We start from the raw sequence: 22,265 nt of genomic DNA, 5'->3' as shown, positions 1-22,265 counted from the left end.
GTAAGCTTTGTGCAAATAATCTGTATGAAAGTTTTCAAGGTGTCCCACAGCAAATTCCTGATGTTCTGCAATGCACTTTTTAAAAACAATAACAACAAGCAGGTACAAGGAGCTCAAATGAGATTAATGGCGCCTAAATAGAGCACGTAAAGGAACAGTTACACAGCTAAGAAAAGAGAAAGAAAGACTAGGGAAAAAGCACAGAAAGAGCCTGTAGATAAAATTATATTCCTGGGACAGCAGGTTAAGAGAAATTACACAGGGAGCAGTTAAGCTTGTAACACGGGAGAATAAAAAAGAAAATGCACTTTTATGAAGTGTGTTTGCCTAATCCAGCAAGCACGTTTGTTCTATTTCTCTATTTGCTTCTTTTATTGGTAAAGTAAGTTTCAAGTGCACATGCAGGAATGACTGAGAGAGCAAGGGTATAATAATTTGAAGCGCTTGCACCAGCGCTGATGTAGGAAGAGAGGTATAGCAAAGACATGAAAGGGGTATTGATAATAAATATGTGAAGAGGCAATAGTGACACCAAAATAAGCTACCTATTTATAAAACTGAGATGGAAGAAATACTAAAGGTTAACTTCTAAAATTGTAGCCGAAGATAAAAATACTCTTGCTGCCGGCAGGATTCGAAACTGCGCTGGGAGACCCCAATGGATTTCACGTCCATCGCCTTAACCACTCGGCCACAACAACTTACAGTACGCTTTGTGCAAATAATCTGTATGAAAGTTTTCAAGGTGTCCCACAGCAAATTCCTGATGTTCTGCAATGCACTTTTTAAAATCAATACAAACAAGCAGGTACAAGGAGCTCAAATGAGATTAATGGCGCCTAAATAGAGCACGTAAAGCAAAGGAACAGTTACACAGCTAAGAAAAGGGAAAGAAAGACTAGGGAAAAACACAGAAAGAGCCTGTAGATAAAATTATCTTCCTGGGACAGCAGGTTAAGAGAAATTACACAGGGAGCAGTTAAACTTGTAACACAGGAGAATAAAAAAGTAAAATGCACTTTTATGAAGTGTCTTTGCCTAATCCAGCAAGCACTTTTGTTCTATTTCTCTATTTGCTTCTTTTATTGGTAAAGTAAGTTTCAAGTGCACATGCAGATATGACTGAGAGAGCCAGGGTATAATAATTTGAAGCGCTTGCACCAGCGCTGATGTAGGAAGAGAGGTATAGCAAAGACATGAAAGGGGTAGCGATAATAAATATGTGAAGAGGCAAGAGTGACACCAAAATAAGCCACCTATTTATAAAACTGACATGGAAGAAATACTAAAGGTTATCTTCTAAAATTGTAGACGAAGATAAAAACACTCTCGTTGTCAGCAGGATTCGAACCTGCGTGGGAGAAGTCAATGGATTTCGAGCCCATTGCCTTAAACACTCAGCCACAACAACTTACAGTAAGGTTTGTGCAAATAATCTGTATGAAAGTTTTCAAGGTGTCCCACAGCAAATTCCTGATGTTCTGCAATGCACTTTTTAAAAACAATACAAACAAGCAGGTACAAGGAGCTCAAATTAGATTAATGGCGCCTAAATAGAGCACGTAAAGGAACAGTTACACAGCTAAGAAAAGGGAAAGAAAGCCTAGGGGAAAAACACAGAAAGAGCCTGTAGATAAAATTATCTTCCTGGGACAGCAGGTTAAGAGAAATTATACAGGGAGCAGTTAAGCTTGTAACACGGGAGAATAAAAAAGAAAATGCCCTTTTATGAAGTGTGTTTGCCTAATCCAGCAAGCACTTTATTTCTATTTCTCTATTTGCTTCTTTTATTGGTAAAGTAAGTTTCAAGTGCACATGCAGGTATGTCTGAGAGCCAGGGTATAATATTTTGAAGCGTTTGCACCATCGCTAATGTAGGAAGAGATGTATGGCAAAGACATGAAAGGGGTAGCAAAAATAAATATGTGAAGAGGCAATAGTGACACCAGTATAAGCCACCTATTTATAAAACTGACATGGAAGAAATACTAAAGGTTAACTTCTAAAATTGTAGCCGAAGCCGAAAATACTCTCGTTGTCGGCAGCATTTGAACCTTCGCAGGGAGACTTCGAGTCCATCGCCTTAACCACTCGGCCACAACACCTTACTGCAAGCTTGGTGCAAATAATCTGTATGAAAGTTTTCAAGGTGTCCCACAGCAAATTCCTGATGTTCTGCAATGCACTTTTTAAAAACAATACAAACAAGCAGGTACAAGGAGCTCAAATGAGATTAATGGTGCCTAAATAGAGCACGTAAAGGAACAGTTACACAGCTAAGAAAAGGGAAAGAAAGACTAGGGAAAAAACACAGAAAGAGCCTGTAGATAAAATTATCTTCCTGGGACAGCAGGTTAAGAGAAATTACACAGGGAGCAGTTAAGCTTGTAACACGGGAGAATAAAAAAGAAAATGCAGTTTTATGAAGTGTGTTTGCCTAATCCAGCAAGCACTTTTGTTCTATTTCTCTAATTGCTTCTTTCATTGGTAAAGTAAGTTTCAAGTACACATGCAGGTATGACTGAGAGAGCCAGGGTATAATATTTTGAAGCGTTTGCACCATCGCTAATGTAGGAAGAGAGGTATAGCAAAGACATGAAAGGGGTAGCAAAAATAAATATGTGAAGAGGCAATAGTGACACCAATATAAGCCACCTATTTATAAAACTGACATGGAAGAAATACTAAAGGTTAACTTCTAAAATTGTATCAGAAGACGAAAATACTCTCGTTGTCGGCAGGAATCGAGCCTGCGAGGGGAGACTCCAATGGATTTCGAGTCCATCGCCTTAACCACTCGGCCACAACAACGTACTGTAAACTTTGTGCAAATAATCTGTATGAAAGTTTTCAAGGTGTCCCACAGCAAATTCCTGATGTTCTGCAATGCACTTTTTAAAAACCATACAAACAAGCAGGTACAAGGAGCTCAAATGAGATTAATGGCGCCTAAATAGAGCTCGTAAAGGAACAGTTACACAGCTAAGAAAAGGGAAAGAAAGACTAGGTAAAAAACACAGAAAGAGCCTGTAGATAAAATTATCTTCCTGGGACAGCAGGTTAAGAGAAATTACACAGGGAGCAGTTAAGCTTGTAACACGGGAGAATAAAAAAGAAAATAAAGTTTTATGAAGTGTGTTTGCCTAATCCAGCAAGCACTTTTGTTCTATTTCTCTATTTGCTTCTTTCATTGGTAAAGTAAGTTTCAAGTACACATGCAGGTATGACTGAGAGAGCCAGGGTATAATATTTCGTAGCGTTTGCACCATCGCTAATGTAGGAAGAGAGGTATAGCAAAGACATGAAAGGGGTAGCAAAAATAAATATGTGAAGAGGCAATAGTGACACCAATATAAGCCACCTATTTATAAAACTGACATGGAAGAAATACTAAAGGTTAACTTCTAAAATTGTAGCCGAAGATAAAAATACTCTCGTTGTCGGCAGGATTCGAACCTGCGCGGGGAGACCCCAATGGATTTCGAGTCCATCGCCTTAACCACTCGGCCACAACAACTTTCTGTAAGCTTTGTGTAAATAATCTGTATGAAAGTTTTCAAGGTGTCCCACAGCAAATTCCTGATGTTCTGCAATGCACTTTTTAAAAACAATACAAACAAGCAGGTACAAGGAGCTCAAATGAGATTAATGGCGCCTAAATAGAGCACGTAAAGGAACAGTTACACAGCTAAGAAAAGAGAAAGAAAGACTAGGGAAAAAACACAGAAAGAGCCTGTAGATAAAATTATCTTCCTGGGACAGCAGGTTAAGAGAAATTACACAGGGAGCAGTTAAGCTTGTAACACGGGAGAATAAAAAAGAAAATGCAGTTTTATGAAGTGTGTTTGCCTAATCCAGCAAGCACTTTTGTTCTATTTCTCTATTTGCTTCTTTCATTGGTAAAGTAAGTTTCAAGTACACATGCAGGTATGACTGAGAGAGCCAGGGTATAATATTTTGAAGCGTTTGCACCATCGCTAATGTAGGAAGAGAGGTATAGCAAAGAAATGAAAGGGGTAGCAAAAATAAATATGTGAAGAGGCAATAGTGACACCAATATAAGCCACCTATTTATAAAACTGACATGGAAGAAATACTAAAGGTTAACTTCTAAAATTGTATCAGAAGACGAAAATACTCTCGTTGTTGGCAGGATTCAAACCTGCGCGGGGAGACCCCAATGGATTTCGAGTCCATCCCCTTAACCACTCGGCCACAACAACTTACTGTAAGCTGTGTGCAAATAATCTGTATGAAAGTTTTCAAGGTGTCCCACAGCAAATTCCTGATGTTCTGCAATGCACTTTTTAAAAACAATACAAACAAGCAGGTACAAGGAGCTCAAATTAGATTAATGGCGCCTAAATAGAGCACGTAAAGGAACAGTTACACAGCTAAGAAAAGGGAAAGAAAGCCTAGGGAAAAAACACAGAAAGAGCCTGTAGATAAAATTAACTTCCTGGGACAGCAGGTTAAGAGAAATTATACAGGGAGCAGTTAAGCTTGTAACACGGGAGAATAAAAAAGAAAATGCCCTTTTATGAAGTGTGTTTGCCTAATCCAGCAAGCACTTTATTTCTATTTCTCTATTTGCTTCTTTTATTGGTAAAGTAAGTTTCAAGTGCACATGCAGGTATGACTGAGAGCCAGGGTATAATATTTTGAAGCGTTTTCACCATCGCTAATGTAGGAAGAGAGGTATGGCAAAGACATGAAAGGGGTAGCAAAAATAAATATGTGAAGAGGCAATAGTGACACCAATATAAGCCACCTATTTATAAAACTGACATGGAAGAAATACTAAAGGTTAACTTCTAAAATTGTAGCCGAAGATAAAAATACTCTCGTTGTCGGCAGGATTCGAACCTGCATGGGGAGACCCCAATGGATTTCGAGTCCATCGCCTTAACCACTCGGCCACAACAACTTTCTGTAAGCTTTGTGCAAATAATCTGTATGAAAGTTTTCAAGGTGTCCCACAGCAAATTCCTGATGTTCTGCAATGCACTTTTTAAAAACAATACAAACAAGCAGGTACAAGGAGCTCAAATGAGATTAATGGCGCCTAAATAGAGCACGTAAAGGAACAGTTACACAGCTAAGAAAAGGGAAAGAAAGACTAGGGAAAAAACACAGAAAGAGCCTGTAGATAAAATTATCTTCCTGGGATAGCAGGTTAAGAGGAATTACACAGGGAGCTGTTAAGCTTGTAACACAGGAGAATAAAAAAGAAAATGCAGTTTTATGAAGTGTGTTTGCCTAATCCAGCAAGCACTTTTGTTCTATTTCTCTATTTGCTTCTTTCATTGGTAAAGTAAGTTTCAAGTACACATGCAGGTATGACTGAGAGAGCCAGGGTATAATATTTCGTAGCGTTTGCACCATCGCTAATGTAGGAAGAGAGGTATAGCAAAGACATGAAAGGGGTAGCAAAAATAAATATGTGAAGAGGCAATAGTGACACCAATATAAGCCACCTATTTATAAAACTGACATGGAAGAAATACTAAAGGTTAACTTCTAAAATTGTAGCCGAAGATAAAAATACTCTCGTTGTTGGCAGGATTCGAACCTGCGCGGGGAGACCCCAATGGATTTCGAGTCCATCGTCTTAACCACTCGGCCACAACAACTTCCTGTAAGCTTTGTGCAAATAATCTGTATGAAAGTTTTCAAGGTGTCCCACAGCAAATTCCTGATGTTCTGCAATGCACTTTTTAAAAACAATACAAACAAGCAGGTACAAGGAGCTCAAATGAGATTAATGGCGCCTAAATAGAGCACGTAAAGGAACAGTTACACAGCTAAGAAAAGAGAAAGAAAGACTAGGGAAAAAACACAGAAAGAGCCTGTAGATAAAATTATCTTCCTGGGACAGCAGGTTAAGAGAAATTACACAGGGAGCAGTTAAGCTTGTAACACGGGAGAATAAAAAAGAAAATGCAGTTTTATGAAGTGTGTTTGCCTAATCCAGCAAGCACTTTTGTTCTATTTCTCTATTTGCTTCTTTCATTGGTAAAGTAAGTTTCAAGTACACATGCAGGTATGACTGAGAGAGCCAGGGTATAATATTTTGAAGCGTTTGCACCATCGCTAATGTAGGAAGAGAGGTATAGCAAAGACATGAAAGGGGTAGCAAAAATAAATATGTGAAGAGGCAATAGTGACACCAATATAAGCCACCTATTTATAAAACTGACATGGAAGAAATACGAAAGGTTAACTTCTAAAATTGTATCAGAAGACGAAAATACTCTCGTTGTTGGCAGGATTCGAACCTGTGCGGGGAGACCCCAATGGATTTCGAGTCCATCCCCTTAACCACTCGGCCACAACAACTTACTGTAAGCTGTGTGCAAATAATCTGTATGAAAGTTTTCAAGGTGTCCCACAGCAAATTCCTGATGTTCTGCAATGCACTTTTTAAAAACAATACAAACAAGCAGGTACAAGGAGCTCAAATTAGATTAATGGCGCCTAAATAGAGCACGTAAAGGAACAGTTACACAGCTAAGAAAAGGGAAAGAAAGCCTAGGGGAAAAACACAGAAAGAGCCTGTAGATAAAATTATCTTCCTGGGACAGCAGGTTAAGAGAAATTACACAGGGAGCAGTTAAGCTTGTAACACGGGAGAACAAAAAAGAAAATGCCCTTTTATGAAGTGTGTTTGCCTAATCCAGCAAGCACTTTATTTCTATTTCTCTATTTGCTTCTTTTATTGGTAAATTAAGTTTCAAGTGCACATGCAGGTATGACTGAGAGCCAGGGTATAATATTTTGAAGCGTTTTCACCATCGCTAATGTAGGAAGAGAGGTATAGCAAAGACATGAAAGGGGTAGCAAAAATAAATATGTGAAGAGGCAATAGTGACACCAATATAAGCCACCTATTTATAAAACTGACATGGAAGAAATACTAAAGGTTAACTTCTAAAATCGTAGCCGAAGATGAAAATACTCTCGTTGTCGGCAGGATTCGAACCTGCGCGGGGAGACCCCAATGGATTTCAAGTCCATCACCTTAACCACTCGGCCACAACAACTTTCTGTAAGCTTTGTGCAAATAATCTGTATGAAAGTTTTCAAGGTGTCCCACAGCAAATTCCTGATGTTCTGCAATGCACTTTTTTAAAAACAATACAAACAAGCAGGTACAAGGAGCTCAAATGAGATTAATGGCGCCTAAATAGAGCACGTAAAGGAACAGTTACACAGCTAAGAAAAGAGAAAGAAAGACTAGGGAAAAAGCACAGAAAGAGCCTGTAGATAAAATGATCTTCCTGGGACAGCAGGTTAAGAGAAATTACACAGGGAGCAGTTAAGCTTGTAACACGGGAGAATAAAAAAGAAAATGCACTTTTATGAAGTGTGTTTGCCTAATCCAGCAAGCACGTTTGTTCTATTTCTCTATTTGCTTCTTTTATTGGTAAAGTAAGTTTCAAGTGCACATGCAGGAATGACTGAGAGAGCAAGGGTATAATAATTTGAAGCGCTTGCACCAGCGCTGATGTAGGAAGAGAGGTATAGCAAAGACATGAAAGGGGTATTGATAATAAATATGTGAAGAGGCAATAGTGACACCAAAATAAGCTACCTATTTATAAAACTGAGATGGAAGAAATACTAAAGGTTAACTTCTAAAATTGTAGCCGAAGATAAAAATACTCTTGCTGTCGGCAGGATTCGAAACTGGGCTGGGAGACACCAATGGATTTCACGTCCATCGCCTTAACCACTCGGCCACAGCAACTTACAGTATGCTTTGTGCAAATAATCTGTATGAAAGTTTTGAAGGTGTCCCACAGCAAATTCCTGATGTTCTGCAATGCACTTTTTAAAATCAATACAAACAAGCAGGTACAAGGAGCTCAAATGAGATTAATGGCGCCTAAATAGAGCACGTAAAGCAAAGGAACAGTTACACAGCTAAGAAAAGGGAAAGAAAGACTAGAAAAAAACAGAGAAAGAGCCTGTAGATAAAATTATCTTCCTGGGACAGCAGGTTAAGGGAAATTACACAGGGAGCAGTTAAACTTGTAACACGGGAGAATAAAAAAGTAAAATGCACTTTTATGAAGTGTCTTTGCCTAATCCAGCAAGCACTTTTGTTCTATTTCTCTATTCGCTTCTTTTATTGGTAAAGTAAGTTTCAAGTGCACATGCAGATATGACTGAAAGAGCCAGGGTATAATAATTTGAAGCGCTTGCACCAGCGCTGATGTAGGAAGAGAGGTATAGCAAAGACATGAAAGGGGTAGCGATAATAAATATGTGAAGAGGCAAGAGTGACACCAAAATAAGCCACCTATTTATAAAACTGACATGGAAGAAATACTAAAGGTTAACTTCTAAAATTGTAGACGAAGATAAAAATACTCTCGTTGTCAGCAGGATTCGAACCTGCGTGGGAGAAGTCAATGGATTTCGAGCCCATCGCCTTAAACACTCAGCCACAACAACTTACAGTAAGGTTTGTGCAAATAATCTGTATGAAAGTTTTCAAGGTGTCCCACAGCAAATTCCTGATGTTCTGCAATGCACTTTTTAAAAACAATACAAACAAGCAGGTACAAGGAGCTCAAATTAGATTAATGGCGCCTAAATAGAGCACGTAAAGGAACAGTTACACAGCTAAGAAAAGGGAAAGAAAGCCTAGGGGAAAAACACAGAAAGAGCCTGTAGATAAAATTATCTTCCTGGGACAGCAGGTTAAGAGAAATTATACAGGGAGCAGTTAAGCTTGTAACACGGGAGAATAAAAAAGAAAATGCCCTTTTATGAAGTGTGTTTGCCTAATCCAGCAAGCACTTTATTTCTATTTCTCTATTTGCTTCTTTTATTGGTAAAGTAAGTTTCAAGTGCACATGCAGGTATGTCTGAGAGCCAGGGTATAATATTTTGAAGCGTTTGCACCATCGCTAATGTAGGAAGAGATGTATGGCAAAGACATGAAAGGGGTAGCAAAAATAAATATGTGAAGAGGCAATAGTGACACCAGTATAAGCCACCTATTTATAAAACTGACATGGAAGAAATACTAAAGGTTAACTTCTAAAATTGTAGCCGAAGCCGAAAATACTCTCGTTGTCGGCAGCATTTGAACCTTCGCAGGGAGACTTCAAGTCCATCGCCTTAACCACTCGGCCACAACACCTTACTGCAAGCTTGGTGCAAATAATCTGTATGAAAGTTTTCAAGGTGTCCCACAGCAAATTCCTGATGTTCTGCAATGCACTTTTTAAAAACAATACAAACAAGCAGGTACAAGGAGATCAAATGAGATTAATGGCGCCTAAATAGAGCACGTAAAGGAACAGTTACACAGCTAAGAAAAGGGAAAGAAAGACTAGGGAAAAAACACAGAAAGAGCATGTAGATAAAATTATCTTCCTGGGACAGCAGGTTAAGAGAAATTACACAGGGAGCAGTTAAGCTTGTAACACGGGAGAATAAAAAAGAAAATGCAGTTTTATGAAGTGTGTTTGCCTAATCCAGCAAGCACTTTTGTTCTATTTCTCTAATTGCTTCTTTCATTGGTAAAGTAAGTTTCAAGTACACATGCAGGTATGACTGAGAGAGCCAGGGTATAATATTTTGAAGCGTTTGCACCATCGCTAATGTAGGAAGAGAGGTATAGCAAAGACATGAAAAGGGGTAGCAAAAATAAATATGTGAAGAGGCAATAGTGACACCAATATAAGCCACCTATTTATAAAACTGACATGGAAGAAATACTAAAGGTTAACTTCTAAAATTGTAGCCGAAGATGAAAATACTCTCGTTGTCGGCAGGATTCGAACCTGCGCGGGGAGACCCCAATGGATTTCGAGTCCATCACCTTAACCACTCGGCCAAAACAACTTTCTGTAAGCTTTGTGCAAATAATCTGTATGAAAGTTTTCAAGGTGTCCCACAGCAAATTCCTGATGTTCTGCAATGCACTTTTTAAAAATAATACAAACAAGCAGGTACAAGGAGCTCAAATGAGATTAATGGCGCCTAAATAGAGCACGTAAAGGAACAGTTACACAGCTAAGAAAAGAGAAAGAAAGACTAGGGAAAAAACACAGAAAGAGCCTGTAGATAAAATTATCTTCCTGGGACAGCAGGTTAAGAGAAATTACACAGGGAGCAGTTAAGCTTGTAACACGGGAGAATAAAAAAGAAAGTGCAGTTTTATGAAGTGTGTTTGCCTAATCCAGCAAGCACTTTTGTTCTATTTCTCTATTTGCTTCTTTCATTGGTAAAGTAAGTTTCAAGTACACATGCAGGTATGACTGAGAGAGCCAGGGTATAATATTTTGAAGCGTTTGCACCATCGCTAATGTAGGAAGAGAGGTATAGCAAAGACATGAAAGGGGTAGCAAAAATAAATATGTGAAGAGGCAATAATGATACCAATATAAGCCACCTATTTATAAAACTGACATGGAAGAAATACTAAAGGTTAACTTCTAAAATTGTATCAGAAGACGGAAATACTCTCGTTGTTGTCAGGATTCGAACGTGCGCGGGGAGACCCCAATGGATTTCGAGTCCATCGCCTTAACCACTCGGCCACAACAACTTACTGTAAGCTTTGTGCAAATAATCTGTATGAAAGTTTTCAAGGTGTCCCAAAGCAAATTCCTGATGTTCTGCAATGCACTTTTTAAAAACAATACAAACAAGCAGGTACAAGGAGCTCAAATTAGATTAATGGTGCCTAAATAGAGCACGTAAAGGAACAGTTACACAGCTAAGAAAAGGGAAAGAAAGCCTAGGGAAAAAACACAGAAAGAGCCTGTAGATAAAATTATCTTCCTGGGACAGCAGGTTAAGAGAAATTATACAGGGAGCAGTTAAGCTTGTAACACGGGAGAATAAAAAAGAAAATGCCCTTTTATGAAGTGTGTTTGCCTAATCCAGCAAGCACTTTATTTCTATTTCTCTATTTGCTTCTTTTATTGGTAAAGTAAGTTTCAAGTGCGCATGCAGGTATGACTGAGAGCCAGGGTATAATATTTTGAAGCGTTTGCACCATCGCTAATGTAGGAAGAGAGGTATGGCAAAGACATGAAAGGGGTAGCAAAAATAAATATGTGAAGAGGCAATAGTGACACCAATATAAGCCACCTATTTATAAAACTGAAATGGAAGAAATACTAAAGGTTAACTTCTAAAATTGTAGTCGAAGACGAAAATACTCTTGTTGTTGGCAGGATTCAAACCTGCGCGGGGAGACCCCAATGTATTTTGAGTCCATCGCCTTAACCACTCGGCCACATCAACTTACGGCAAGCTTTGTGCAAATATTCTGTATGAAAGTTTTCAAGGTGTCCCACAGCAAATTTATGATATTCTGCAATGCACTTTTTAAAAACAATACAAACAAGCAGGTACAAGGAGCTCAAATGAGATTAATGGCGCCTAAATAGAGCACGTAAAGGAACAGTTACACAGCTAAGAAAAGGGAAAGAAAGACTAGGGAAAAAACACAGAAAGAGCCTGTAGATAAAATTATCTTCCTGGGATAGCAGGTTAAGAGAAATTACACAGGGAGCAGTTAAGCTTGTAACACAGGAGAATAAAAAAGAAAATGCAGTTTTATGAAGTGTGTTTGCCTAATCCAGCAAGCACTTTTGTTCTATTTCTCTATTTGCTTCTTTCATTGGTAAAGTAAGTTTCAAGTACACATGCAGGTATGACTGAGAGAGCCAGGGTATAATATTTTGAAGCGTTTGCACCATCGCTAATGTAGGAAGAGAGGTATAGCAAAGATATGAAAGGGGTAGCAAAAATAAATATGTGAAGAGGCAATAGTGACACCAATATAAGCCACCTATTTATAAAACTGACATGGAAGAAATACTAAAGGTTAACTTCTAAAATTGTATCAGAAGACGAAAATACTCTCGTTGTCGGCAGGAATCGAGCCTGCGCGGGGAAACCCCAATGTATTTTGAGTCCATCGCCTTAACCACTCGGCCACCTCAACTTACGGCAAGCTTTGTGCAAATATTCTGTATGAAAGTTTTCAAGGTGTCCCACAGCAAATTTATGATATTCTGCAATGCACTTTTTAAAAACAATACAAACAAGCAGGTACAAGGAGCTCAAATGAGATTAATGGCGCCTAAATAGAGCTCGTAAAGGAACAGTTACACAGCTAAGAAAAGGGAAAGAAAGACTAGGTAAAAAACACAGAAAGAGCCTGTAGATAAAATTATCTTCCTGGGACAGCAGGTTAAGAGAAATTACACAGGGAGCAGTTAAGCTTGTAACACGGGAGAATAAAAAAGAAAATAAAGTTTTATGAAGTGTGTTTGCCTAATCCAGCAAGCACTTTTGTTCTATTTCTCTATTTGCTTCTTTCATTGGTAAAGTAAGTTTCAAGTACACATGCAGGTATGACTGAGAGAGCCAGGATATAATATTTTGTAGCGTTTGCACCATCGCTAATGTAGAAAGAGAGGTATAGCAAAGACATGAAAGGGGTAGCAAAAATAAATATGTGAAGAGGCAATAGTGACACCAATATAAGCCACCTATTTATAAAACTGACATGGAAGAAATACTAAAGGTTAACTTCTAAAATTGAAGCCGAAGATGAAAATACTCTCGTTGTCGGCAGGATTCGAACCTGCGCGGGGAGACCCCAATGGATTTCGAGTCCATCGCCTTAACCACTCGGCCACAACAACTTTCTGTAAGCTTTGTGCAAATAATCTGTATGAAAGTTCTCAAGGTGTCCCACAGCAAATTCCTGATGTTCTGCAATGCACTTTTTAAAAACAATACAAACAAGCAGGTACAAGGAGCTCAAATTAGATTAATGGCGCCTAAATAGAGCACGTAAAGGAACAGTTACACAGCTAAGAAAAGGGAAAGAAAGCCTAGGGAAAAAACACAGAAAGAGCCTGTAGATAAAATTATCTTCCTGGGACAGCAGGTTAAGAGAAATTATACAGGGAGCAGTTAAGCTTGTAACACGGGAGAATAAAAAAGAAAATGCCCTTTTATGAAGTGTATTTGCCTAATCCAGCAAGCACTTTATTTCTATTTCTCTATTTGCTTCTTTTATTGGTAAAGTAAGTTTCAAGTGCACATGCAGGTATGACTGAGAGCCAGGGTATAATATTTTGAAGCGTTTTCACCATCGCTAATGTAGGAAGAGAGGTATGGCAAAGACATGAAAGGGGTAGCAAAAATAAATATGTGAAGAGGCAATAGTGACACCAATATAAGCCACCTATTTATAAAACTGAAATGGAAGAAATACTAAAGGTTAACTTCTAAAATTGTAGCCGAAGACGAAAATACTCTCGTTGTCGGCAGGATTTGAACCTGCGCGGGGAGACCCCAATGTATTTTGAGTCCATCGCCTTAAACACTCAGCCACAACAACTTACGGCAAGCTTTGTGCAAATATTCTGTATGAAAGTTTTCAAGGTGTCCCACAGCAAATTTCTGATGTTCTGCAATGCACTTTTTAAAAACAATACAAACAAGCAGGTACAAGGAGCTCAAATGAGATTAATGGCGCCTAAATAGAGCTCGTAATGGAACAGTTACACAGCTAAGAAAAGGGAAAGAAAGACTAGGGAAAAAACACAGAAAGAGCCTGTAGATAAAATTATCTTCCTGGGACAGCAGGTTAAGAGAAATTACACAGGGAGCCGTTAAGCTTGTAACACGGGAGAATAAAAAAGAAAATAAAGTTTTATGAAGTGTGTTTGCCTAATCCAGCAAGCACTTTTGTTCTATTTCTCTATTTGCTTCTTTCATTGGTAAAGTAAGTTTCAAGTACACATGCAGGTATGACTGAGAGAGCCAGGGTATAATATTTTGTAGCGTTTGCACCATCGCTAATGTAGGAAGAGAGGTATAGCAAAGACATGAAAGGGGTAGCAAAAATAAATATGTGAAGAGGCAATAGTGACACCAATATAAGCCACCTATTTATAAAACTGACATGGAAGAAATACTAAAGGTTAACTTCTAAAATTGTAGCCGAAGATGAAAATACTCTCGTTGTCGGCAGGATTCAAACCTGCGCAGGGAGACCCCAATGGATTTCGAGTCCATCGCCTTAACCACTCGGCCACAACAACTTTCTATAAGCTTTGTGCAAATAATCTGTATGAAAGTTTTCAAGGTGTCCCACAGCAAATTCCTGATGTTCTGCAATGCACTTTTTAAAAACAATACAAACAAGCAGGTACAAGGAGCTCAAATTAGATTAATGGCGCCTAAATTGAGCACGTAAAGGAACAGTTACACAGCTAAGAAAAGAGAAAGAAAGACTAGGGAAAAAACACAGAAAGAGCCTGTAGATAAAATTATCTTCCTGGGACAGCAGGTTAAGAGAAATTACACAGGGAGCAGTAAAGCTTGTAACACGGGAGAATAAAAAAGAAAATGCAGTTTTATGAAGTGTGTTTGCCTAATCCAGCAAGCACTTTTGTTCTATTTCTCTATTTGCTTCTTTCATTGGTAAAGTAAGTTTCAAGTACACATGCAGGTATGACTGAGAGAGCCAGGGTATAATATTTTGAAGCGTTTGCACCATCGCTAATGTAGGAAGAGAGGTATAGCAAAGACATGAAAGGGGTAGCAAAAATAAATATGTGAAGAGGCAATAATGACACCAATATAAGCCACCTATTTATAAAACTGACATGGAAGAAATACTAAAGGTTAACTTCTAAAATTGTATCAGAAGACGAAAATACTCTTGTTGTTGGCAGGATTCAAACCTGCGCGGGGAGACCCCAATGGATTTCAAGTCCATCGCCTTAACCACTCGGCCACAACAACTTACTGTAAGCTTTGTGCAAATAATCTGTATGAAAGTTTTCAAGGTGTCCCACAGCAAATTCCTGATGTTCTGCAATGCACTTTTTAAAAACAATACAAACAAGCAGGTACAAGGAGCTCAAATGAGATTAATGGCGCCTAAATAGAGCACGTAAAGGAACAGTTACACAGCTAAGAAAAGAGAAAGAAAGACTAGGGAAAAAACACAGAAAGAGCCTGTAGATAAAATTATCTTCCTGGGACAGCAGGTTAAGAGAAATTACACAGGGAGCAGTTAAGCTTGTAACACGGGAGAATAAAAAAGAAAGTGCAGTTTTATGAAGTGTGTTTGCCTAATCCAGCAAGCACTTTTGTTCTATTTCTCTATTTGCTTCTTTCATTGGTAAAGTAAGTTTCAAGTGCACATGCAGGTATGACTGAGAGCCAGGGTATAATATTTTGAAGCGTTTTCACCATCGCTAATGTAGGAAGAGAGGTATGGCAAAGACATGAAAGGGGTAGCAAAAATAAATATGTGAAGAGGCAATAGTGACACCAATATAAGCCACCTATTTATAAAACTGAAATGGAAGAAATACTAAAGGTTAACTTCTAAAATTGTAGCCGAAGACGAAAATACTCTCGTTGTCGGCAGGATTTGAACCTGCGCGGGGAGACCCCAATGTATTTTGAGTCCATCGCCTTAAACACTCAGCCACAACAACTTATGGCAAGCTTTGTGCAAATATTCTGTATGAAAGTTTTCAAGGTGTCCCACAGCAAATTTCTGATGTTCTGCAATGCACTTTTTAAAAACAATACAAACAAGCAGGTACAAGGAGCTCAAATGAGATTAATGGCGCCTAAATAGAGCTCGTAATGGAACAGTTACACAGCTAAGAAAAGGGAAAGAAAGACTAGGGAAAAAACACAGAAAGAGCCTGTAGATAAAATTATCTTCCTGGGACAGCAGGTTAAGAGAAATTACACAGGGAGCCGTTAAGCTTGTAACACGGGAGAATAAAAAAGAAAATAAAGTTTTATGAAGTGTGTTTGCCTAATCCAGCAAGCACTTTTGTTCTATTTCTCTATTTGCTTCTTTCATTGGTAAAGTAAGTTTCAAGTACACATGCAGGTATGACTGAGAGAGCCAGGGTATAATATTTTGTAGCGTTTGCACCATCGCTAATGTAGGAAGAGAGGTATAGCAAAGACATGAAAGGGGTAGCAAAAATAAATATGTGAAGAGGCAATAGTGACACCAATATAAGCCACCTATTTATAAAACTGACATGGAAGAAATACTAAAGGTTAACTTCTAAAATTGTAGCCGAAGATGAAAATACTCTCGTTGTCGGCAGGATTCAAACCTGCGCAGGGAGACCCCAATGGATTTCAAGTCCATCGCCTTAACCACTCGGCCACAACAACTTTCTATAAGCTTTGTGCAAATAATCTGTATGAAAGTTTTCAAGGTGTCCCACAGCAAATTCCTGATGTTCTGCAATGCACTTTTTAAAAACAATACAAACAAGCAGGTACAAGGAGCTCAAATTAGATTAATGGCGCCTAAATTGAGCACGTAAAGGAACAGTTACACAGCTAAGAAAAGAGAAAGAAAGACTAGGGAAAAAACACAGAAAGAGCCTGTAGATAAAATTATCTTCCTGGGACAGCAGGTTAAGAGAAATTACACAGGGAGCAGTAAAGCTTGTAACACGGGAGAATAAAAAAGAAAATGCAGTTTTATGAAGTGTGTTTGCCTAATCCAGCAAGAACTTTTGTTCTATTTCTCTATTTGCTTCTTTCATTGGTAAAGTAAGTTTCAAGTACACATGCAGGTATGACTGAGAGAGCCAGGGTATAATATTTTGAAGCGTTTGCACCATCGCTAATGTAGGAAGAGAGGTATAGCAAAGACATGAAAGGGGTAGCAAAAATAAATATGTGAAGAGGCAATAATGACACCAATATAAGCCACCTATTTATAAAACTGACATGGAAGAAATACTAAAGGTTAACTTCTAAAATTGTATCAGAAGACGAAAATACTCTTGTTGTTGGCAGGATTCAAACCTGCGCGGGGAGACCCCAATGGATTTCGAGTCCATCGCCTTAACCACTCGGCCACAACAACTTTCTGTAAGCTTTGTGCAAATAATCTGTATGAAAGTTCTCAAGGTGTCCCACAGCAAATTCCTGATGTTCTGCAATGCACTTTTTAAAAACAATACAAACAAGCAGGTACAAGGAGCTCAAATTAGATTAATGGCGCCTAAATAGAGCACGTAAAGGAACAGTTACACAGCTAAGAAAAGGGAAAGAAAGCCTAGGGAAAAAACACAGAAAGAGCCTGTAGATAAAATTATCTTCCTGGGACAGCAGGTTAAGAGAAATTATACAGGGAGCAGTTAAGCTTGTAACACGGGAGAATAAAAAAGAAAATGCCCTTTTATGAAGTGTATTTGCCTAATCCAGCAAGCACTTTATTTCTATTTCTCTATTTGCTTCTTTTATTGGTAAAGTAAGTTTCAAGTGCACATGCAGGTATGACTGAGAGCCAGGGTATAATATTTTGAAGCGTTTTCACCATCGCTAATGTAGGAAGAGAGGTATGGCAAAGACATGAAAGGGGTAGCAAAAATAAATATGTGAAGAGGCAATAGTGACACCAATATAAGCCACCTATTTATAAAACTGAAATGGAAGAAATACTAAAGGTTAACTTCTAAAATTGTAGCCGAAGACGAAAATACTCTCGTTGTCGGCAGGATTTGAACCTGCGCGGGGAGACCCCAATGTATTTTGAGTCCATCGCCTTAAACACTCAGCCACAACAACTTACGGCAAGCTTTGTGCAAATATTCTGTATGAAAGTTTTCAAGGTGTCCCACAGCAAATTTCTGATGTTCTGCAATGCACTTTTTAAAAACAATACAAACAAGCAGGTACAAGGAGCTCAAATGAGATTAATGGCGCCTAAATAGAGCTCGTAATGGAACAGTTACACAGCTAAGAAAAGGGAAAGAAAGACTAGGGAAAAAACACAGAAAGAGCCTGTAGATAAAATTATCTTCCTGGGACAGCAGGTTAAGAGAAATTACACAGGGAGCCGTTAAGCTTGTAACACGGGAGAAAAAAAAAGAAAATAAAGTTTTATGAAGTGTGTTTGCCTAATCCAGCAAGCACTTTTGTTCTATTTCTCTATTTGCTTCTTTCATTGGTAAAGTAAGTTTCAAGTACACATGCAGGTATGACTGAGAGAGCCAGGGTATAATATTTTGTAGCGTTTGCACCATCGCTAATGTAGGAAGAGAGGTATAGCAAAGACATGAAAGGGGTAGCAAAAATAAATATGTGAAGAGGCAATAGTGACACCAATATAAGCCACCTATTTATAAAACTGACATGGAAGAAATACTAAAGGTTAACTTCTAAAATTGTAGCCGAAGATGAAAATACTCTCGTTGTCGGCAGGATTCAAACCTGCGCAGGGAGACCCCAATGGATTTCGAGTCCATCGCCTTAACCACTCGGCCACAACAACTTTCTATAAGCTTTGTGCAAATAATCTGTATGAAAGTTTTCAAGGTGTCCCACAGCAAATTCCTGATGTTCTGCAATGCACTTTTTAAAAACAATACAAACAAGCAGGTACAAGGAGCTCAAATTAGATTAATGGCGCCTAAATTGAGCACGTAAAGGAACAGTTACACAGCTAAGAAAAGAGAAAGAAAGACTAGGGAAAAAACACAGAAAGAGCCTGTAGATAAAATTATCTTCCTGGGACAGCAGGTTAAGAGAAATTACACAGGGAGCAGTAAAGCTTGTAACACGGGAGAATAAAAAAGAAAATGCAGTTTTATGAAGTGTGTTTGCCTAATCCAGCAAGCACTTTTGTTCTATTTCTCTATTTGCTTCTTTCATTGGTAAAGTAAGTTTCAAGTACACATGCAGGTATGACTGAGAGAGCCAGGGTATAATATTTTGAAGCGTTTGCACCATCGCTAATGTAGGAAGAGAGGTATAGCAAAGACATGAAAGGGGTAGCAAAAATAAATATGTGAAGAGGCAATAATGACACCAATATAAGCCACCTATTTATAAAACTGACATGGAAGAAATACTAAAGGTTAACTTCTAAAATTGTATCAGAAGACGAAAATACTCTTGTTGTTGGCAGGATTCAAACCTGCGCGGGGAGACCCCAATGGATTTCAAGTCCATCGCCTTAACCACTCGGCCACAACAACTTACTGTAAGCTTTGTCCAAATAATCTGTATGAAAGTTTTCAAGGTGTCCCACAGCAAATTCCTGATGTTCTGCAATGCACTTTTTAAAAACAATACAAACAAGCAGGTACAAGGAGCTCAAATGAGATTAATGGCGCCTAAATAGAGCACGTAAAGGAACAGTTACACAGCTAAGAAAAGAGAAAGAAAGACTAGGGAAAAAACACAGAAAGAGCCTGTAGATAAAATTATCTTCCTGGGACAGCAGGTTAAGAGAAATTACACAGGGAGCAGTTAAGCTTGTAACACGGGAGAATAAAAAAGAAAGTGCAGTTTTATGAAGTGTGTTTGCCTAATCCAGCAAGCACTTTTGTTCTATTTCTCTATTTGCTTCTTTCATTGGTAAAGTAAGTTTCAAGTGCACATGCAGGTATGACTGAGAGCCAGGGTATAATATTTTGAAGCGTTTTCACCATCGCTAATGTAGGAAGAGAGGTATGGCAAAGACATGAAAGGGGTAGCAAAAATAAATATGTGAAGAGGCAATAGTGACACCAATATAAGCCACCTATTTATAAAACTGAAATGGAAGAAATACTAAAGGTTAACTTCTAAAATTGTAGCCGAAGACGAAAATACTCTCGTTGTCGGCAGGATTTGAACCTGCGCGGGGAGACCCCAATGTATTTTGAGTCCATCGCCTTAAACACTCAGCCACAACAACTTACGGCAAGCTTTGTGCAAATATTCTGTATGAAAGTTTTCAAGGTGTCCCACAGCAAATTTCTGATGTTCTGCAATGCACTTTTTAAAAACAATACAAACAAGCAGGTACAAGGAGCTCAAATGAGATTAATGGCGCCTAAATAGAGCTCGTAATGGAACAGTTACACAGCTAAGAAAAGGGAAAGAAAGACTAGGGAAAAAACACAGAAAGAGCCTGTAGATAAAATTATCTTCCTGGGACAGCAGGTTAAGAGAAATTACACAGGGAGCCGTTAAGCTTGTAACACGGGAGAATAAAAAAGAAAATAAAGTTTTATGAAGTGTGTTTGCCTAATCCAGCAAGCACTTTTGTTCTATTTCTCTATTTGCTTCTTTCATTGGTAAAGTAAGTTTCAAGTACACATGCAGGTATGACTGAGAGAGCCAGGGTATAATATTTTGTAGCGTTTGCACCATCGCTAATGTAGGAAGAGAGGTATAGCAAAGACATGAAAGGGGTAGCAAAAATAAATATGTGAAGAGGCAATAGTGACACCAATATAAGCCACCTATTTATAAAACTGACATGGAAGAAATACTAAAGGTTAACTTCTAAAATTGTAGCCGAAGATGAAAATACTCTCGTTGTCGGCAGGATTCAAACCTGCGCAGGGAGACCCCAATGGATTTCAAGTCCATCGCCTTAACCACTCGGCCACAACAACTTTCTATAAGCTTTGTGCAAATAATCTGTATGAAAGTTTTCAAGGTGTCCCACAGCAAATTCCTGATGTTCTGCAATGCACTTTTTAAAAACAATACAAACAAGCAGGTACAAGGAGCTCAAATTAGATTAATGGCGCCTAAATTGAGCACGTAAAGGAACAGTTACACAGCTAAGAAAAGAGAAAGAAAGACTAGGGAAAAAACACAGAAAGAGCCTGTAGATAAAATTATCTTCCTGGGACAGCAGGTTAAGAGAAATTACACAGGGAGCAGTAAAGCTTGTAACACGGGAGAATAAAAAAGAAAATGCAGTTTTATGAAGTGTGTTTGCCTAATCCAGCAAGAACTTTTGTTCTATTTCTCTATTTGCTTCTTTCATTGGTAAAGTAAGTTTCAAGTACACATGCAGGTATGACTGAGAGAGCCAGGGTATAATATTTTGAAGCGTTTGCACCATCGCTAATGTAGGAAGAGAGGTATAGCAAAGACATGAAAGGGGTAGCAAAAATAAATATGTGAAGAGGCAATAATGACACCAATATAAGCCACCTATTTATAAAACTGACATGGAAGAAATACTAAAGGTTAACTTCTAAAATTGTATCAGAAGACGAAAATACTCTTGTTGTTGGCAGGATTCAAACCTGCGCGGGGAGACCCCAATGGATTTCAAGTCCATCGCCTTAACCACTCGGCCACAACAACTTACTGTAAGCTTTGTGCAAATAATCTGTATGAAAGTTTTCAAGGTGTCCCACAGCAAATTCCTGATGTTCTGCAATGCACTTTTTAAAAACAATACAAACAAGCAGGTACAAGGAGCTCAAATGAGATTAATGGCGCCTAAATAGAGCACGTAAAGGAACAGTTACACAGCTAAGAAAAGAGAAAGAAAGACTAGGGAAAAAACACAGAAAGAGCCTGTAGATAAAATTATCTTCCTGGGACAGCAGGTTAAGAGAAATTACACAGGGAGCAGTTAAGCTTGTAACACGGGAGAATAAAAAAGAAAGTGCAGTTTTATGAAGTGTGTTTGCCTAATCCAGCAAGCACTTTTGTTCTATTTCTCTATTTGCTTCTTTCATTGGTAAAGTAAGTTTCAAGTACACATGCAGGTATGACTGAGAGAGCCAGGGTATAATATTTTGAAGCGTTTGCACCATCGCTAATGTAGGAAGAGAGGTATAGCAAAGACATGAAAGGGGTAGCAAAAATAAATATGTGAAGAGGCAATAATGATACCAATATAAGCCACCTATTTATAAAACTGACATGGAAGAAATACTAAAGGTTAACTTCTAAAATTGTATCAGAAGACGGAAATACTCTCGTTGTTGGCAGGATTCGAACCTACGCGGGGAGACCCCAATGGATTTCGAGTCCATCGCCTTAACCACTCGGCCACAACAACTTACTGTAAGCTTTGTGCAAATAATCTGTATGAAAGTTTTCAAGGTGTCCCAAAGCAAATTCCTGATGTTCTGCAATGCACTTTTTAAAAACAATACAAACAAGCAGGTACAAGGAGCTCAAATTAGATTAATGGTGCCTAAATAGAGCACGTAAAGGAACAGTTACACAGCTAAGAAAAGGGAAAGAAAGCCTAGGGAAAAAACACAGAAAGAGCCTGTAGATAAAATTATCTTCCTGGGACAGCAGGTTAAGAGAAATTATACAGGGAGCAGTTAAGCTTGTAACACGGGAGAATAAAAAAGAAAATGCCCTTTTATGAAGTGTGTTTGCCTAATCCAGCAAGCACTTTATTTCTATTTCTCTATTTGCTTCTTTTATTGGTAAAGTAAGTTTCAAGTGCGCATGCAGGT

The 22,265-nt window shown here is 38.5% G+C and overlaps 26 non-coding genes across 26 annotated transcripts; all 26 read right to left on the bottom strand.

Annotated features, from left to right (window-relative positions):
• Positions 1–619: 619 nt before the first annotated feature.
• Positions 620–701, bottom strand: TRNAS-UGA (transfer RNA serine (anticodon UGA)). The gene has a single exon. It is a non-coding gene; the product is annotated as a tRNA-Ser (tRNA).
• Positions 702–2,729: 2,028 nt separating this feature from the next.
• On the bottom strand, positions 2,730–2,811 carry TRNAS-CGA (transfer RNA serine (anticodon CGA)). Its single transcript has one exon. It is a non-coding gene; the product is annotated as a tRNA-Ser (tRNA).
• A 624-nt stretch (positions 2,812–3,435) lies between these two features.
• On the bottom strand, positions 3,436–3,517 carry TRNAS-CGA (transfer RNA serine (anticodon CGA)). Its single transcript has one exon. It is a non-coding gene; the product is annotated as a tRNA-Ser (tRNA).
• A 624-nt stretch (positions 3,518–4,141) lies between these two features.
• On the bottom strand, positions 4,142–4,223 carry TRNAS-CGA (transfer RNA serine (anticodon CGA)). Its single transcript has one exon. It is a non-coding gene; the product is annotated as a tRNA-Ser (tRNA).
• Positions 4,224–4,845: 622 nt separating this feature from the next.
• TRNAS-CGA (transfer RNA serine (anticodon CGA)) lies at positions 4,846–4,927 on the bottom strand. Its single transcript has one exon. It is a non-coding gene; the product is annotated as a tRNA-Ser (tRNA).
• Positions 4,928–5,551: 624 nt separating this feature from the next.
• TRNAS-CGA (transfer RNA serine (anticodon CGA)) lies at positions 5,552–5,633 on the bottom strand. The gene has a single exon. It is a non-coding gene; the product is annotated as a tRNA-Ser (tRNA).
• Positions 5,634–6,257: 624 nt separating this feature from the next.
• Positions 6,258–6,339, bottom strand: TRNAS-CGA (transfer RNA serine (anticodon CGA)). Its single transcript has one exon. It is a non-coding gene; the product is annotated as a tRNA-Ser (tRNA).
• A 622-nt stretch (positions 6,340–6,961) lies between these two features.
• Positions 6,962–7,043, bottom strand: TRNAS-UGA (transfer RNA serine (anticodon UGA)). Its single transcript has one exon. It is a non-coding gene; the product is annotated as a tRNA-Ser (tRNA).
• A 2,736-nt stretch (positions 7,044–9,779) lies between these two features.
• On the bottom strand, positions 9,780–9,861 carry TRNAS-CGA (transfer RNA serine (anticodon CGA)). Its single transcript has one exon. It is a non-coding gene; the product is annotated as a tRNA-Ser (tRNA).
• A 624-nt stretch (positions 9,862–10,485) lies between these two features.
• On the bottom strand, positions 10,486–10,567 carry TRNAS-CGA (transfer RNA serine (anticodon CGA)). Its single transcript has one exon. It is a non-coding gene; the product is annotated as a tRNA-Ser (tRNA).
• Positions 10,568–11,189: 622 nt separating this feature from the next.
• Positions 11,190–11,271, bottom strand: TRNAL-CAA (transfer RNA leucine (anticodon CAA)). The gene has a single exon. It is a non-coding gene; the product is annotated as a tRNA-Leu (tRNA).
• A 624-nt stretch (positions 11,272–11,895) lies between these two features.
• TRNAL-CAA (transfer RNA leucine (anticodon CAA)) lies at positions 11,896–11,977 on the bottom strand. The gene has a single exon. It is a non-coding gene; the product is annotated as a tRNA-Leu (tRNA).
• Positions 11,978–12,601: 624 nt separating this feature from the next.
• Positions 12,602–12,683, bottom strand: TRNAS-CGA (transfer RNA serine (anticodon CGA)). The gene has a single exon. It is a non-coding gene; the product is annotated as a tRNA-Ser (tRNA).
• Positions 12,684–13,305: 622 nt separating this feature from the next.
• On the bottom strand, positions 13,306–13,387 carry TRNAL-CAA (transfer RNA leucine (anticodon CAA)). The gene has a single exon. It is a non-coding gene; the product is annotated as a tRNA-Leu (tRNA).
• A 624-nt stretch (positions 13,388–14,011) lies between these two features.
• On the bottom strand, positions 14,012–14,093 carry TRNAS-CGA (transfer RNA serine (anticodon CGA)). The gene has a single exon. It is a non-coding gene; the product is annotated as a tRNA-Ser (tRNA).
• A 624-nt stretch (positions 14,094–14,717) lies between these two features.
• On the bottom strand, positions 14,718–14,799 carry TRNAS-UGA (transfer RNA serine (anticodon UGA)). Its single transcript has one exon. It is a non-coding gene; the product is annotated as a tRNA-Ser (tRNA).
• A 622-nt stretch (positions 14,800–15,421) lies between these two features.
• On the bottom strand, positions 15,422–15,503 carry TRNAL-CAA (transfer RNA leucine (anticodon CAA)). Its single transcript has one exon. It is a non-coding gene; the product is annotated as a tRNA-Leu (tRNA).
• Positions 15,504–16,127: 624 nt separating this feature from the next.
• On the bottom strand, positions 16,128–16,209 carry TRNAS-UGA (transfer RNA serine (anticodon UGA)). Its single transcript has one exon. It is a non-coding gene; the product is annotated as a tRNA-Ser (tRNA).
• Positions 16,210–16,833: 624 nt separating this feature from the next.
• Positions 16,834–16,915, bottom strand: TRNAS-CGA (transfer RNA serine (anticodon CGA)). Its single transcript has one exon. It is a non-coding gene; the product is annotated as a tRNA-Ser (tRNA).
• A 622-nt stretch (positions 16,916–17,537) lies between these two features.
• On the bottom strand, positions 17,538–17,619 carry TRNAL-CAA (transfer RNA leucine (anticodon CAA)). The gene has a single exon. It is a non-coding gene; the product is annotated as a tRNA-Leu (tRNA).
• A 624-nt stretch (positions 17,620–18,243) lies between these two features.
• TRNAS-CGA (transfer RNA serine (anticodon CGA)) lies at positions 18,244–18,325 on the bottom strand. The gene has a single exon. It is a non-coding gene; the product is annotated as a tRNA-Ser (tRNA).
• A 624-nt stretch (positions 18,326–18,949) lies between these two features.
• TRNAS-UGA (transfer RNA serine (anticodon UGA)) lies at positions 18,950–19,031 on the bottom strand. The gene has a single exon. It is a non-coding gene; the product is annotated as a tRNA-Ser (tRNA).
• Positions 19,032–19,653: 622 nt separating this feature from the next.
• On the bottom strand, positions 19,654–19,735 carry TRNAL-CAA (transfer RNA leucine (anticodon CAA)). The gene has a single exon. It is a non-coding gene; the product is annotated as a tRNA-Leu (tRNA).
• A 624-nt stretch (positions 19,736–20,359) lies between these two features.
• Positions 20,360–20,441, bottom strand: TRNAS-UGA (transfer RNA serine (anticodon UGA)). The gene has a single exon. It is a non-coding gene; the product is annotated as a tRNA-Ser (tRNA).
• A 624-nt stretch (positions 20,442–21,065) lies between these two features.
• Positions 21,066–21,147, bottom strand: TRNAS-UGA (transfer RNA serine (anticodon UGA)). The gene has a single exon. It is a non-coding gene; the product is annotated as a tRNA-Ser (tRNA).
• Positions 21,148–21,771: 624 nt separating this feature from the next.
• Positions 21,772–21,853, bottom strand: TRNAS-CGA (transfer RNA serine (anticodon CGA)). The gene has a single exon. It is a non-coding gene; the product is annotated as a tRNA-Ser (tRNA).
• Between the last annotated feature and the right edge of the window lie 412 nt (positions 21,854–22,265).

The sequence above is a fragment of the Lissotriton helveticus genome, chromosome 12 (assembly GCF_964261635.1).
Source record: "Lissotriton helveticus chromosome 12, aLisHel1.1, whole genome shotgun sequence".
Taxonomy (NCBI): Eukaryota; Metazoa; Chordata; class Amphibia; order Caudata; family Salamandridae; genus Lissotriton; species Lissotriton helveticus.
Note: the sequence above shows the minus strand (reverse complement) of the source record. Positions and strands in the feature narration are given on the sequence as shown.